This window comes from Phasianus colchicus, chromosome Z (genome assembly GCF_987193195.1).
Source record: "Phasianus colchicus chromosome Z, bPhaCol1.hap1.1, whole genome shotgun sequence".
In the NCBI taxonomy this organism is placed as follows: Eukaryota; Metazoa; Chordata; class Aves; order Galliformes; family Phasianidae; genus Phasianus; species Phasianus colchicus.
Window position 1 is genome coordinate 5,866,195 of NC_143476.1, and position 16,744 is coordinate 5,882,938.

Below are 16,744 nucleotides of genomic sequence, written 5' to 3' on the forward strand. Positions count from 1 at the left end.
AAGGCTGGTGTTTGCCATGGGCAGGGAAACACATCTGGTTTACATTTTCTCTTTCTCTTTGAGTGCCAGATAAACAGGGGAGAGTGTGCCCTCACCTTGCAACTCTCCTGCCCTCTGCTGCTGAGAGGGAGAAACGTCCCAGCTTCTGGAAGGACATCAGGACAAAGGTATGTTATAAAAATAAGTCCAGGCTGGCAGTTCTTGTGGGCATCAGCTGCTGGCATCTGCATTGCTGGTGACATGAGCATGGCACAGCAGGTAACAGATTGCTTTTCCTTGTGTGACACAGGAACTCTTGACTTGAAAGCTAGAGGGATGCAATAGACAGAGCTGCAACCTCTGCCAGACATGGCAAAGGTGAGTGGGATGTTGTTTCAAGTAGTGCTGATGTCAGGAAGGACTGTAAGGATGAAAAGGCTGGTGTTTGCCATGGGCAGTGAAACACATCTGGTTTTCATTTTCTCTTTCTCTTTGAGTGCCAGATAAACAGGGGAGAGTGTGCCCTCACCTTGTAACTCCCCTGCCCTCTTCTGCTGAGATGGTGAAACGTCCCAGCTTCTAGAAGGACATCAGGACAAAGATATGTAATGAAAATAAGTCCAGGCTGGCTGTCCTTGTGGGCATCAGCTGCTGGCATCTGCATTGCTGCTGACATGAGCATGGCAAAGCAGGTAAAAGATTGCTTTTCCTTGTGTGACACAGGAGCTCTTGAGTTGAAAGCTAGAGGGATGCAATAGACAGAGCTGCAACCTCTGCCAGACATGGCAAAGGTGAGTGGGATGTTGTTTCAATTAGTGCTGATGTCAGGAAGGACTGTAAGGATGGAAAGGCTGGTGTTTGCCATGGGCAGGGAAACACATCTGGTTTTCATTTTCTCTTTCTCTTTGAGTGCCAGATAAACAGGGGAGAGTGTGCCCTCACCTTGGAACTCCCCTGCCCTCTTCTGCTGAGATGGTGAAACGTCCCAGCTTCTAGAAGGACATCAGGACAAAGATATGTAATGAAAGTAAGTCCAGGCAGGCAGTCCTTGTGGGCATCAGCTACTGGCATCTGCATTGCTGCTGACATGAGCATGGCACAGCAGGTAAAAGGTTGCTTTTCCTTGTGTGACACAGGAGCTCTTGAGTTGAAGGCTAGAGGAATGCAATAGACAGAGCTGCAACCTCTGCCAGACATGGCAAAGGTGAGTGGGATGTTGTTTCAATTAGTGCTGATGTCAGGAAGGACTGTAAGGATGGAAAGGCTGGTGTTTGCCATGGGCAGGGAAACACATCTGGTTTTCATTTTCTCTTTCTCTTTGAGTGCCAGATAAACAGGGGAGAGTGTGCCCTCACCTTGTAACTCCCCTGCCCTCTTCTGCTGAGATGGTGAAACGTCCCAGCTTCTAGAAGGACATCAGGACAAAGATATGTAATGAAAGTAGGTCCAGGCTGGCAGTCCTTGTGGGCATCAGCTGCTGGCATCTGCATTGCTGCTGACATGAGCATGGCACAGCAGGTAAAAGGTTGCTTTTCCTTGTGTGACACAGGAGCTCTTGAGTTGAAGGCTAGAGGGATGCAATAGACAGAGCTGCAACCTCTGCCAGACATGGCAAAGGTGAGTGGGATGTTGTTTCAATTAGTGCTGATGTCAGGAAGGACTGTAAGGATGAAAAGGCTGGTGTTTGCCATGGGCAGTGAAACACATCTGGTTTTCATTTTCTCTTTGAGTGCCAGATAAACAGGGGAGAGTGTGCCCTCACCTTGTTACTCCCCTGCCCTCTTCTGCTGAGATGGTGAAACGTCCCAGCTTCTAGAAGGACATCAGGACAAAGATATGTAATGAAAATAAGTCCAGGCTGGCAGTCCTTGTGGGCATCAGCTACTGGCATCTGCATTGCTGCTGACATGAGCATGGCACAGCAGGTAAAAGGTTGCTTTTCCTTGTGTGACACAGGAGCTCTTGAGTTGAAGGCTAGAGGGATGCATTAGCAAGAGCTGCAACCTCTGCCAGACATGGCAAAGGTGAGTGGGATGTTGTTTCAATTAGTGCTGATGTCAGGAAGGACTGTAACGATGGAAAGGCTGGTGTTTGCCATGGGCAGGGAAACACATCTGGTTTTCATTTTCTCTTTCTCTTTGAGTGCCAGATAAACAGGGGAGAGTGTGCCCTCACCTTGCAACTCTCCTGCCCTCTGCTGCTGAGAGGGAGAAACGTCCCAGCTTCTGGAAGGACATCAGGACAAAGGTATGTTATAAAAATAAGTCCAGGCTGGCAGTTCTTGTGGGCATCAGCTGCTGGCATCTGCATTGCTGGTGACATGAGCATGGCACAGCAGGTAACAGATTGCTTTTCCTTGTGTGACACAGGAACTCTTGACTTGAAAGCTAGAGGGATGCAATAGACAGAGCTGCAACCTCTGCCAGACATGGCAAAGGTGAGTGGGTTGTTGTTTCAGTTCCTGCTGATGTCAGGAAGGACTGTAAGGATGAAAAGGCTGGTGTTTGCCATGGGCAGTGAAACACATCTGGTTTTCATTTTCTCTTTCTCTTTGAGTGCCAGATAAACAGGGGAGAGTGTGCCCTCACCTTGTAACTCCCCTGCCCTCTTCTGCTGAGATGGTGAAACGTCCCAGCTTCTAGAAGGACATCAGGACAAAGATATGTAATGAAAATAAGTCCAGGCTGGCTGTCCTTGTGGGCATCAGCTGCTGGCATCTGCATTGCTGCTGACATGAGCATGGCAAAGCAGGTAAAAGATTGCTTTTCCTTGTGTGACACAGGAGCTCTTGAGTTGAAAGCTAGAGGGATGCAATAGACAGAGCTGCAACCTCTGCCAGACATGGCAAAGGTGAGTGGGATGTTGTTTCAATTAGTGCTGATGTCAGGAAGGACTGTAAGTATGGAAAGGCTGGTGTTTGCCATGGGCAGGGAAACACATCTGGTTTTCATTTTCTCTTTCTTTTTGAGTGCCAGATAAACAGGGGAGAGTGTGCCCTCACCTTGTAACTCCCCTGCCCTCTTCTGCTGAGATGGTGAAACGTCCCAGCTTCTAGAAGGACATCAGGACAAAGATATGTAATGAAAGTAAGTCCAGGCTGGCAGTCCTTGTGGGCATCAGCTACTGGCATCTGCATTGCTGCTGACATGAGCATGGCACAGCAGGTAAAAGGTTGCTTTTCCTTGTGTGACACAGGAGCTCTTGAGTTGAAGGCTAGAGGAATGCAATAGACAGAGCTGCAACCTCTGCCAGACATGGCAAAGGTGAGTGGGATGTTGTTTCAATTAGTGCTGATGTCAGGAAGGACTGTAAGGATGGAAAGGCTGGTGTTTGCCATGGGCAGGGAAACACATCTGGTTTTCATTTTCTCTTTCTCTTTGAGTGCCAGATAAACAGGGGAGAGTGTGCCCTCACCTTGTAACTCCCCTGCCCTCTTCTGCTGAGATGGTGAAACGTCCCAGCTTCTAGAAGGACATCAGGACAAAGATATGTAATGAAAGTAGGTCCAGGCTGGCAGTCCTTGTGGGCATCAGCTGCTGGCATCTGCATTGCTGCTGACATGAGCATGGCACAGCAGGTAAAAGGTTGCTTTTCCTTGTGTGACACAGGAGCTCTTGAGTTGAAGGCTAGAGGGATGCAATAGACAGAGCTGCAACCTCTGCCAGACATGGCAAAGGTGAGTGGGATGTTGTTTCAATTAGTGCTGATGTCAGGAAGGACTGTAAGGATGAAAAGGCTGGTGTTTGCCATGGGCAGTGAAACACATCTGGTTTTCATTTTCTCTTTGAGTGCCAGATAAACAGGGGAGAGTGTGCCCTCACCTTGTTACTCCCCTGCCCTCTTCTGCTGAGATGGTGAAACGTCCCAGCTTCTAGAAGGACATCAGGACAAAGATATGTAATGAAAATAAGTCCAGGCTGGCAGTCCTTGTGGGCATCAGCTACTGGCATCTGCATTGCTGCTGACATGAGCATGGCACAGCAGGTAAAAGGTTGCTTTTCCTTGTGTGACACAGGAGCTCTTGAGTTGAAGGCTAGAGGGATGCATTAGCAAGAGCTGCAACCTCTGCCAGACATGGCAAAGGTGAGTGGGATGTTGTTTCAATTAGTGCTGATGTCAGGAAGGACTGTAACGATGGAAAGGCTGGTGTTTGCCATGGGCAGGGAAACACATCTGGTTTTCATTTTCTCTTTCTCTTTGAGTGCCAGATAAACAGGGGAGAGTGTGCCCTCACCTTGCAACTCTCCTGCCCTCTGCTGCTGAGAGGGAGAAACGTCCCAGCTTCTGGAAGGACATCAGGACAAAGGTATGTTATAAAAATAAGTCCAGGCTGGCAGTTCTTGTGGGCATCAGCTGCTGGCATCTGCATTGCTGGTGACATGAGCATGGCACAGCAGGTAACAGATTGCTTTTCCTTGTGTGACACAGGAACTCTTGACTTGAAAGCTAGAGGGATGCAATAGACAGAGCTGCAACCTCTGCCAGACATGGCAAAGGTGAGTGGGTTGTTGTTTCAGTTCCTGCTGATGTCAGGAAGGACTGTAAGGATGAAAAGGCTGGTGTTTGCCATGGGCAGTGAAACACATCTGGTTTTCATTTTCTCTTTCTCTTTGAGTGCCAGATAAACAGGGGAGAGTGTGCCCTCACCTTGTAACTCCCCTGCCCTCTTCTGCTGAGATGGTGAAACGTCCCAGCTTCTAGAAGGACATCAGGACAAAGATATGTAATGAAAATAAGTCCAGGCTGGCTGTCCTTGTGGGCATCAGCTGCTGGCATCTGCATTGCTGCTGACATGAGCATGGCAAAGCAGGTAAAAGATTGCTTTTCCTTGTGTGACACAGGAGCTCTTGAGTTGAAAGCTAGAGGGATGCAATAGACAGAGCTGCAACCTCTGCCAGACATGGCAAAGGTGAGTGGGATGTTGTTTCAATTAGTGCTGATGTCAGGAAGGACTGTAAGTATGGAAAGGCTGGTGTTTGCCATGGGCAGGGAAACACATCTGGTTTTCATTTTCTCTTTCTTTTTGAGTGCCAGATAAACAGGGGAGAGTGTGCCCTCACCTTGTAACTCCCCTGCCCTCTTCTGCTGAGATGGTGAAACGTCCCAGCTTCTAGAAGGACATCAGGACAAAGATATGTAATGAAAGTAAGTCCAGGCTGGCAGTCCTTGTGGGCATCAGCTACTGGCATCTGCATTGCTGCTGACATGAGCATGGCACAGCAGGTAAAAGGTTGCTTTTCCTTGTGTGACACAGGAGCTCTTGAGTTGAAGGCTAGAGGAATGCAATAGCAAGAGCTGCAACCTCTGCCAGACATGGCAAAGGTGAGTGGGATGTTGTTTCAATTAGTGCTGATGTCAGGAAGGACTGTAAGGATGGAAAGGCTGGTGTTTGCCATGGGCAGGGAAACACATCTGGTTTTCATTTTCTCTTTCTCTTTGAGTGCCAGATAAACAGGGGAGAGTGTGCCCTCATCTTTCAACTCTCCTGCCCTCTGCTGCTTAGAGGGAGAAACGTCCCAGCTTCTGGAAGGACATCAGGACAAAGATATGTTATAAAAATAAGTCCAGGCTGGCAGTTCTTGTGGGCATCATCTGCTGGCATCTGCATTGCTGGTGACATGAGCATGGCACAGCAGGTAACAGATTGCTTTTCCTTGTGTGACACAGGAACTCTTGAGTTGAAAGCTAGAGGGATGCAATAGCAAGAGCTGCAACCTCTGCCAGACATGGCAAAGGTGAGTGGGATGTTGTTTCAAGTAGTGCTGATGTCAGGAAGGACTGTAAGGATGAAAAGGCTGGTGTTTGCCATGGGCAGTGAAACACATCTGGTTTTCATTTTCTCTTTCTCTTTGAGTGCCAGATAAACAGGGGAGAGTGTGCCCTCACCTTGTAACTCCCCTGCCCTCTTCTGCTGAGATGGTGAAACGTCCCAGCTTCTAGAAGGACATCAGGACAAAGATATGTAATGAGAATAGGTCCAGGCTGGCTGTCCTTGTGGGCATCAGCTGCTGGCATCTGCATTGCTGCTGACATGAGCATGGCAAAGCAGGTAAAAGATTGCTTTTCCTTGTGTGACACAGGAGCTCTTGAGTTGAAAGCTAGAGGGATGCAATAGACAGAGCTGCAACCTCTGCCAGACATGGCAAAGGTGAGTGGGATGTTGTTTCAATTAGTGCTGATGTCAGGAAGGACTGTAAGGATGGAAAGGCTGGTGTTTGCCATGGGCAGGGAAACACATCTGGTTTTCATTTTCTCTTTCTCTTTGAGTGCCAGATAAACAGGGGAGAGTGTGCCCTCACCTTGTAACTCCCCTACCCTCTTCTGCTGAGATGGTGAAACGTCCCAGCTTCTAGAAGGACATCAGGACAAAGATATGTAATGAAAGTAAGTCCAGGCTGGCAGTCCTTGTGGGCATCAGCTACTGGCATCTGCATTGCTGCTGACATGAGCATGGCACAGCAGGTAAAAGGTTGCTTTTCCTTGTGTGACACAGGAACTCTTGAGTTGAAGGCTAGAGGAATGCAATAGACAGAGCTGCAACCTCTGCCAGACATGGCAAAGGTGAGTGGGATGTTGTTTCAATTAGTGCTGATGTCAGGAAGGACTGTAAGGATGGAAAGGCTGGTGTTTGCCATGGGCAGGGAAACACATCTTGTTTTCATTTTCTCTTTCTCTTTGAGTGCCAGATAAACAGGGGAGAGTGTGCCCTCACCTTGCAACTCTCCTGCCCTCTGCTGCTGAGAGGGAGAAACGTCCCAGCTTCTGGAAGGACATCAGGACAAAGGTATGTTATAACAATAAGTCCAGGCTGGCAGTCCTTGTGGGCATCAGCTGCTGGCATCTGCATTGCTGGTGACATGAGCATGGCACAGCAGGTAACAGATTGCTTTTCCTTGTGTGACACAGGAGCTCTTGAGTTGAAAGCTAGAGGGATGCAATAGACAGAGCTGCAACCTCTGCCAGACATGGCAAAGGTGAGTGGGATGTTGTTTCAATTAGTGCTGATGTCAGGATGGACTGTAAGGATGGAAAGGCTGGTGTTTGCCATGGGCAGGGAAACACATCTGGTTTTCATTTTCTCTTTCTCTTTGAGTGCCAGATAAACAGGGGAGAGTGTGCCCTCACCATGTGACTCTCCTGCCCTCTGCTGCTGAGAGGGAGAAATGTCCCAGCTTCTGGAAGGACATCAGGACAAAGATATGTTATAAAAATAAGTCCAGGCTGGCAGTCCCTGTGGGCATCAGCTGCTGGCATCTGCATTGCTGCTGCCATGAGCATGGCACGGCAGGTAACAGATTGCTTTTCCTTGTGTGACTCAGGAACTCTTGAGTTGAAAGCTAGAGGGATGCAATAGCAAGAGCTGCAACCTCTGCCAGACATGGCAAAGGTGAGTGGGATGTTGTTTCAAGTAGTGCTGATGTCAGGAAGGACTGTAAGGATGAAAAGGCTGGTGTTTGCCATGGGCAGTGAAACACATCTGGTTTTCATTTTCTCTTTGAGTGCCAGATAAACAGGGGAGAGTGTGCCCTCACCTTGTAACTCCCCTGCCCTCTTCTGCTGAGATGGTGAAACGTCCCAGCTTCTAGAAGGACATCAGGACAAAGATATGTAATGAAAATAAGTCCAGGCTGGCTGTCCTTGTGGGCATCAGCTGCTGGCATCTGCATTGCTGCTGACATGAGCATGGCAAAGCAGGTAAAAGATTGCTTTTCCTTGTGTGACACAGGAGCTCTTGAGTTGAAAGCTAGAGGGATGCAATAGACAGAGCTGCAACCTCTGCCAGACATGGCAAAGGTGAGTGGGATGTTGTTTCAATTAGTGCTGATGTCAGGAAGGACTGTAAGGATGGAAAGGCTGGTGTTTGCCATGGGCAGGGAAACACATCTGTTTTTCATTTTCTCTTTCTCTTTGAGTGCCAGATAAACAGGGGAGAGTGTGCCCTCACCTTGTAACTCCCCTACCCTCTTCTGCTGAGATGGTGAAACGTCCCAGCTTCTAGAAGGACATCAGGACAAAGATATGTAATGAAAGTAAGTCCAGGCTGGCAGTCCTTGTGGGCATCAGCTACTGGCATCTGCATTGCTGCTGACATGAGCATGGCACAGCAGGTAAAATGTTGCTTTTCCTTGTGTGACACAGGAGCTCTTGAGTTGAAGGCTAGAGGAATGCAATAGACAGAGCTGCAACCTCTGCCAGACATGGCAAAGGTGAGTGGGATGTTGTTTCAATTAGTGCTGATGTCAGGAAGGACTGTAAGGATGGAAAGGCTGGTGTTTGCCATGGGCAGGGAAACACATCTGGTTTTCATTTTCTCTTTCTCTTTGAGTGCCAGATAAACAGGGGAGAGTGTGCCCTCACCTTGCAACTCTCCTGCCCTCTGCTGCTGAGAGGGAGAAACGTCCCAGCTTCTGGAAGGACATCAGGACAAAGGTATGTTATAAAAATAAGTCCAGGCTGGCAGTTCTTGTGGGCATCAGCTGCTGGCATCTGCATTGCTGGTGACATGAGCATGGCACAGCAGGTAACAGATTGCTTTTCCTTGTGTGACTCAGGAACTCTTGACTTGAAAGCTAGAGGGATGCAATAGACAGAGCTGCAACCTCTGCCAGACATGGCAAAGGTGAGTGGGATGTTGTTTCAAGTAGTGCTGATGTCAGGAAGGACTGTAAGGATGAAAAGGCTGGTGTTTGCCATGGGCAGTGAAACACATCTGGTTTTCATTTTCTCTTTCTCTTTGAGTGCCAGATAAACAGGGGAGAGTGTGCCCTCACCTTGTAACTCCCCTGCCCTCTTCTGCTGAGATGGTGAAACGTCCCAGCTTCTAGAAGGACATCAGGACAAAGATATGTAATGAAAATAAGTCCAGGCTGGCTGTCCTTGTGGGCATCAGCTGCTGGCATCTGCATTGCTGCTGACATGAGCATGGCAAAGCAGGTAAAAGATTGCTTTTCCTTGTGTGACACAGGAGCTCTTGAGTTGAAAGCTAGAGGGATGCAATAGACAGAGCTGCAACCTCTGCCAGACATGGCAAAGGTGAGTGGGATGTTGTTTCAATTAGTGCTGATGTCAGGAAGGACTGTAAGTATGGAAAGGCTGGTGTTTGCCATGGGCAGGGAAACACATCTGGTTTTCATTTTCTCTTTCTCTTTGAGTGCCAGATAAACAGGGGAGAGTGTGCCCTCACCTTGTAACTCCCCTGCCCTCTTCTGCTGAGATGGTGAAACGTCCCAGCTTCTAGAAGGACATCAGGACAAAGATATGTAATGAAAGTAAGTCCAGGCTGGCAGTCCTTGTGGGCATCAGCTACTGGCATCTGCATTGCTGCTGACATGAGCATGGCACAGCAGGTAAAAGGTTGCTTTTCCTTGTGTGACACAGGAGCTCTTGAGTTGAAGGCTAGAGGAATGCAATAGACAGAGCTGCAACCTCTGCCAGACATGGCAAAGGTGAGTGGGATGTTGTTTCAATTAGTGCTGATGTCAGGAAGGACTGTAAGGATGGAAAGGCTGGTGTTTGCCATGGGCAGGGAAACACATCTGGTTTTCATTTTCTCTTTCTCTTTGAGTGCCAGATAAACAGGGGAGAGTGTGCCCTCACCTTGCAACTCCCCTGCCCTCTTCTGCTGAGATGGTGAAACGTCCCAGCTTCTAGAAGGACATCAGGACAACGATATGTAATGAAAGTAGGTCCAGGCTGGCAGTCCTTGTGGGCATCAGCTGCTGGCATCTGCATTGCTGCTGACATGAGCATGGCACAGCAGGTAAAAGGTTGCTTTTCCTTGTGTGACACAGGAGCTCTTGAGTTGAAGGCTAGAGGGATGCAATAGACAGAGCTGCAACCTCTGCCAGACATGGCAAAGGTGAGTGGGATGTTGTTTCAATTAGTGCTGATGTCAGGAAGGACTGTAAGGATGAAAAGGCTGGTGTTTGCCATGGGCAGTGAAACACATCTGGTTTTCATTTTCTCTTTGAGTGCCAGATAAACAGGGGAGAGTGTGCCCTCACCTTGTTACTCCCCTGCCCTCTTCTGCTGAGATGGTGAAACGTCCCAGCTTCTAGAAGGACATCAGGACAAAGATATGTAATGAAAATAAGTCCAGGCTGGCAGTCCTTGTGGGCATCAGCTACTGGCATCTGCATTGCTGCTGACATGAGCATGGCACAGCAGGTAAAAGGTTGCTTTTCCTTGTGTGACACAGGAGCTCTTGAGTTGAAGGCTAGAGGAATGCAATAGCAAGAGCTGCAACCTTTGCCAGACATGGCAAAGGTGAGTGGGATGTTGTTTCAATTAGTGCTGATGTCAGGAAGGACTGTAAGGATGGAAAGGCTGGTGTTTGCCATGGGCAGGGAAACACATCTGGTTTTCATTTTCTCTTTCTCTTTGAGTGCCAGATAAACAGGGGAGAGTGTGCCCTCACCTTGCAACTCTCCTGCCCTCTGCTGCTGAGAGGGAGAAACGTCCCAGCTTCTGGAAGGACATCAGGACAAAGGTATGTTATAAAAATAAGTCCAGGCTGGCAGTTCTTGTGGGCATCAGCTGCTGGCATCTGCATTGCTGGTGACATGAGCATGGCAAAGCAGGTAACAGATTGCTTTTCCTTGTGTGACACAGGAACTCTTGACTTGAAAGCTAGAGGGATGCAATAGACAGAGCTGCAACCTCTGCCAGACATGGCAAAGGTGAGTGGGTTGTTGTTTCAGTTCCTGCTGATGTCAGGAAGGACTGTAAGGATGAAAAGGCTGGTGTTTGCCATGGGCAGTGAAACACATCTGGTTTTCATTTTCTCTTTCTCTTTGAGTGCCAGATAAACAGGGGAGAGTGTGCCCTCACCTTGTAACTCCCCTGCCCTCTTCTGCTGAGATGGTGAAACGTCCCAGCTTCTAGAAGGACATCAGGACAAAGATATGTAATGAAAATAAGTCCAGGCTGGCTGTCCTTGTGGGCATCAGCTGCTGGCATCTGCATTGCTGCTGACATGAGCATGGCAAAGCAGGTAAAAGATTGCTTTTCCTTGTGTGACACAGGAGCTCTTGAGTTGAAAGCTAGAGGGATGCAATAGACAGAGCTGCAACCTCTGCCAGACATGGCAAAGGTGAGTGGGATGTTGTTTCAATTAGTGCTGATGTCAGGAAGGACTGTAAGTATGGAAAGGCTGGTGTTTGCCATGGGCAGGGAAACACATCTGGTTTTCATTTTCTCTTTCTTTTTGAGTGCCAGATAAACAGGGGAGAGTGTGCCCTCACCTTGTAACTCCCCTGCCCTCTTCTGCTGAGATGGTGAAACGTCCCAGCTTCTAGAAGGACATCAGGACAAAGATATGTAATGAAAGTAAGTCCAGGCTGGCAGTCCTTGTGGGCATCAGCTACTGGCATCTGCATTGCTGCTGACATGAGCATGGCACAGCAGGTAAAAGGTTGCTTTTCCTTGTGTGACACAGGAGCTCTTGAGTTGAAGGCTAGAGGAATGCAATAGCAAGAGCTGCAACCTCTGCCAGACATGGCAAAGGTGAGTGGGATGTTGTTTCAATTAGTGCTGATGTCAGGAAGGACTGTAAGGATGGAAAGGCTGGTGTTTGCCATGGGCAGGGAAACACATCTGGTTTTCATTTTCTCTTTCTCTTTGAGTGCCAGATAAACAGGGGAGAGTGTGCCCTCACCTTGCAACTCTCCTGCCCTCTGCTGCTGAGAGGGAGAAACGTCCCAGCTTCTGGAAGGACATCAGGACAAAGGTATGTTATAACAATAAGTCCAGGCTGGCAGTCCTTGTGGGCATCAGCTGCTGGCATCTGCATTGCTGGTGACATGAGCATGGCACAGCAGGTAACAGATTGCTTTTCCTTGTGTGACACAGGAGCTCTTGAGTTGAAAGCTAGAGGGATGCAATAGACAGAGCTGCAACCTCTGCCAGACATGGCAAAGGTGAGTGGGATGTTGTTTCAATTAGTGCTGATGTCAGGAAGGACTGTAAGGATGGAAAGGCTGGTGTTTGCCATGGGCAGGGAAACACATCTGGTTTTCATTTTCTCTTTCTCTTTGAGTGCCAGATAAACAGGGGAGAGAGTGCCCTCACCATGTGACTCTCCTGCCCTCTGCTGCTGAGAGGGAGAAATGTCCCAGCTTCTGGAAGGACATCAGGACAAAGATATGTTATAAAAATAAGTCCAGGCTGGCAGTCCCTGTGGGCATCAGCTGCTGGCATCTGCATTGCTGCTGCCATGAGCATGGCACGGCAGGTAACAGATTGCTTTTCCTTGTGTGACTCAGGAACTCTTGAGTTGAAAGCTAGAGGGATGCAATAGCAAGAGCTGCAACCTCTGCCAGACATGGCAAAGGTGAGTGGGATGTTGTTTCAAGTAGTGCTGATGTCAGGAAGGACTGTAAGGATGAAAAGGCTGGTGTTTGCCATGGGCAGGGAAACACATCTGGTTTTCATTTTCTCTTTCTCTTTGAGTGCCAGATAAACAGGGGAGAGTGTGCCCTAACCTTGTAACTCCCCTGCCCTCTTCTGCTGAGATGGTGAAACGTCCCAGCTTCTGGAAGGACATCAGGACAAAGGTATGTTATAACAATAAGTCCAGGCTGGCAGTCCTTGTGGGCATCAGCTGCTGGCATCTGCATTGCTGCTGACATGAGCATGGCACAGCAGGTAACAGATTGCTTTTCCTTGTGTGACACATAAGCTCATGACTTGAAAGCTAGAGGGATGCAATAGACAGAGCTGCAACCTCTGCCAGACATGGCAAAGGTGAGTGGGTTGTTGTTTCAGTTCCTGCTGATGTCATGAAGGACTGTAAGGATGGAAAGGCTGGTGTTTGCCATGGGCAGTGAAACACATCTGGTTTTCATTTTCTCTTTCTCTTTGAGTGCCAGATAAACAGGGGAGAGTGTGCCCTCACCTTGTAACTCCCCTGCCCTCTTCTGCTGAGATGGTGAAACGTCCCAGCTTCTAGAAGGACATCAGGACAAAGATATGTAATGAAAATAAGTGCAGGCTGGCAGTCATTGTGGGCATCAGCTGCTGGCATCTGCATTGCTGCTGCCATGAGCATGGCAAAGCAGGTAAAAGATTGCTTTTCCTTGAGTGACACAGGATCTCTTGAGTTGAAAGCTAGAGGGATGCAATAGCAAGAGCTGCAACCTCTGCCAGACATGGCAAAGGTGAGTGGGATGTTGTTTCAATTAGTGCTGATGTCAGGAAGGACTGTAAGGATGGAAAGGCTGGTGTTTGCCATGGGCAGGGAAACACATCTGGTTTTCATTTTCTCTTTCTCTTTGTGTGCCAGATAGACAGGGGAGAGTGTGCCCTCACCTTGTAACTCCCCTGCCCTCTGCTGCTGAGATGGTGAAATGTCCCAGCTTCTAGAAGGACATCAGGACAAAGATATGTAATGAAAATAAGTCCAGGCTGGCTGTCCTTGTGGGCATCAGCTGCTGGCATCTGCATTGCTGCTGCCATGAGCATGGCAAAGCAGGTAAAAGGTTGCTTTTCCTTGTGTGACACAGGAGCTCTTGACTTGACAGCTAGAGGGATGCAATAGACAGAGCTGCAACCTCTGCCAGACATGGCAAAGGTGAGTGGGATGTTGTTTCAATTAGTGCTGATGTCAGGAAGGACTGTAAGGATGGAAAGGCTGGTGTTTGCCATGGGCAGGGAAACACATCTGGTTTTCATCTTCTCTTTCTCTTTGAGTGCCAGATAAACAGGGGAGACTGTGCCCTCACCTTGTAACTCCCCTGCCCTCTTCTGCTGAGATGGTGAAACGTCCCAGCTTCTAGAAGGACATCAGGACAAAGATATGTAATGAAAATAAGTCCAGGCTGGCTGTCCTTGTGGGCATCAGCTGCTGGCATCTGCATTGCTGCTGACATGAGCATGGCAAAGCAGGTAAAAGTATGCTTTTCCTTGTGTGACACAGGAGCTCTTGAGTTGAAAGCTAGAGGGATGCAATAGACAGAGCTGCAACCTCTGCCAGACATGGCAAAGGTGAGTGGGATGTTGTTTCAATTAGTGCTGATGTCAGGAAGGACTGTAAGGATGGAAAGTCTGGTGTTTGCCATGGGCAGGGAAAGACATCTGGTTTTCATCTTCTCCTTCTCTATAAGTGCCAGATAAACAGGGGAGAGTGTGCCCTCATCTTGCAACTCTCCTGCCCTCTGCTGCTGAGAGGGAGAAATGTCCCAGCTTCTGGAAGGACATCAGGACAACGGTATGTTATAACAATAAGTCCAGGCTGGCTGTCCTTGTGGGCATCAGCTGCTGGCATCTGCATTGCTGCTGCCATGAGCATGGCAAAGCAGGTAAAAGATTGCTTTTCCTTGTTTGACAGAGGTTCTTTTGACTTGAAAGCAAGAGGGATGCAATAGCAAGAGCTGCAACCTCTGCCAGACATGGCAAAGGTGAGTGGGATGTTGTTTCAAATAGTGCTGATGTCAGGAAGGACTGTAAGGATGGAAAGGCTGGTGTTTGCCATGGGCAGGGAAACACATCTGGTTTTCATTTTCTCTTTCTCTTTGAGTGCCAGATAAACAGGGGAGAGTGTGCCCTCACCTTGCAACTCTCCTGCCCTCTGCTGCTGAGAGGGAGAAATGTCCCAGCTTCTGGAAGGGCATCAGGACAAAGGTATGTTATAAAAATAAGTCCAGGCTGGCAGTCCTTGTGGGCATCAGCTGCTGGCATCTGCATTGCTGCTGACATGAGCATGGCACAGCAGGTAACAGATTGCTTTTCCTTGTGTGACACAGGAGCTCTTGACTTGAAAGCTAGAGGGATGCAATAGACAGAGCTGCAACCTCTGCCAGACATGGCAAAGGTGAGTGGGATGTTGTTTCAAGTAGTGCTGATGTCAGGAAGGACTGTAAGGATGAAAAGGCTGGTGTTTGCCATGGGCAGGGAAACACATCTGGTTTTCATTTTCTCTTTCTCTTTGAGTGCCAGATAAACAGGGGAGAGTGTGCCCTCACCTTGTAACTCCCCTGCCCTCTTCTGCTGAGATGGTGAAACTTCCCAGCTTCTAGAAGGACATCAGGACAAAGATATGTAATGAAAGTAAGTCCAGGCTGGCAGTCCTTGTGGGCATCAGCTGCTGGCATCTGCATTGCTGCTGACATGAGCATGGCACAGCAGGTAAAAGGTTGCTTTTCCTTGTGTGACACAGGAACTCTTGAGTTGAAAGCTAGAGGGATGCAATAGCAAGAGCTGCAACCTCTGCCAGACATGGCAAAGGTGAGTGGGATGTTGTTTCAATTAGTGCTGATGTCAGGAAGGACTGTAAGGATGGAAAGGCTGGTGTTTGCCATGGGCAGGGAAACACATCTGGTTTTCATTTTCTCTTTCTCTTTGTGTGCCAGATAAACAGGGGAGAGTGTGCCCTCAGCTTTTAACCCAGCTGCCCTCTGCTGCTGAGAGGGAGAAATGTCCCAGCTTCTGGAAGGACATCAGGACAAAGATATGTAATGAAAGTAAGTCCAGGCTGGCTGTCCTTGTGGGCATCAGCTGCTGGCATCTGCATTGCTGCTGACATGAGCATGGCACAGCAGGTAAAAGGTTGCTTTTCCTTGTGTGACACAGGAGCTCTTGAGTTGAAAGCTAGAGGGATGCAATAGACAGAGCTGCAACCTCTGCCAGACATGGCAAAGGTGAGTGGGATGTTGTTTCAAGTAGTGCTGATGTCAGGAAGGACTGTAAGGATGGAAAGGCTGGTGTTTGCCATGGGCAAGGAAACACATCTGGTTTTCATCTTCTCTTTCTCTTTGAGTGCCAGATAAACAGGGGAGACTGTGCCCTCACCTTGTAACTCCCCTGCCCTCTTCTGCTGAGATGGTGAAACGTCCCAGCTTCTAGAAGGACATCAGGACAAAGATATGTAATGAAAATAAGTCCAGGCTGGCTGTCCTTGTGGGCATCAGCTGCTGGCATCTGCATTGCTGCTGACATGAGCATGGCAAAGCAGGTAAAAGTATGCTTTTCCTTGTGTGACACAGGAGCTCTTGAGTTGAAAGCTAGAGGGATGCAATAGCAAGAGCTGCAACCTCTGCCAGACATGGCAAAGGTGAGTGGGATGTTGTTTCAATTAGTGCTGATGTCAGGAAGGACTGTAAGGATGGAAAGTCTGGTGTTTGCCATGGGCAGGGAAAGACATCTGGTTTTCATCTTCTCCTTCTCTATAAGTGCCAGATAAACAGGGGAGAGTGTGCCCTCATCTTGCAACTCTCCTGCCCTCTGCTGCTGAGAGGGAGAAATGTCCCAGCTTCTGGAAGGACATCAGGACAAAGATATGTTATAACAATAAGTCCAGGCTGGCAGTCCTTGTGGGCATCAGCTGCTGGCATCTGCATTGCTGCTGCCATGAGCATGGCACGGCAGGTAACACATTACTTTTCCTTGTGTGACTCAGGAACTCTTGAGTTGAAAGCTAGAGGGATGCAATAGCAAGAGCTGCAACCTCTGCCAGACATGGCAAAGGTGAGTGGGATGTTGTTTCAAGTAGTGCTGATGTCAGGAAGGACTGTAAGGATGAAAAGGCTGGTGTTTGCCATGGGCAGGGAAACACATCTGGTTTTCATTTTCTCTTTCTCTTTGAGTGCCAGATAAACAGGGGAGAGTGTGCCCTAACCTTGTAACTCCCCTGCCCTCTTCTGCTGAGATGGTGAAACGTCCCAGCTTCTAGAAGGACATCAGGACAAAGATATGTAATGAAAATAAGTCCAGGCTGGCTGTACTTGTGGGCATCAGCTGCTGGCATCTGCATTGCTGCTGCCCTGAGCAT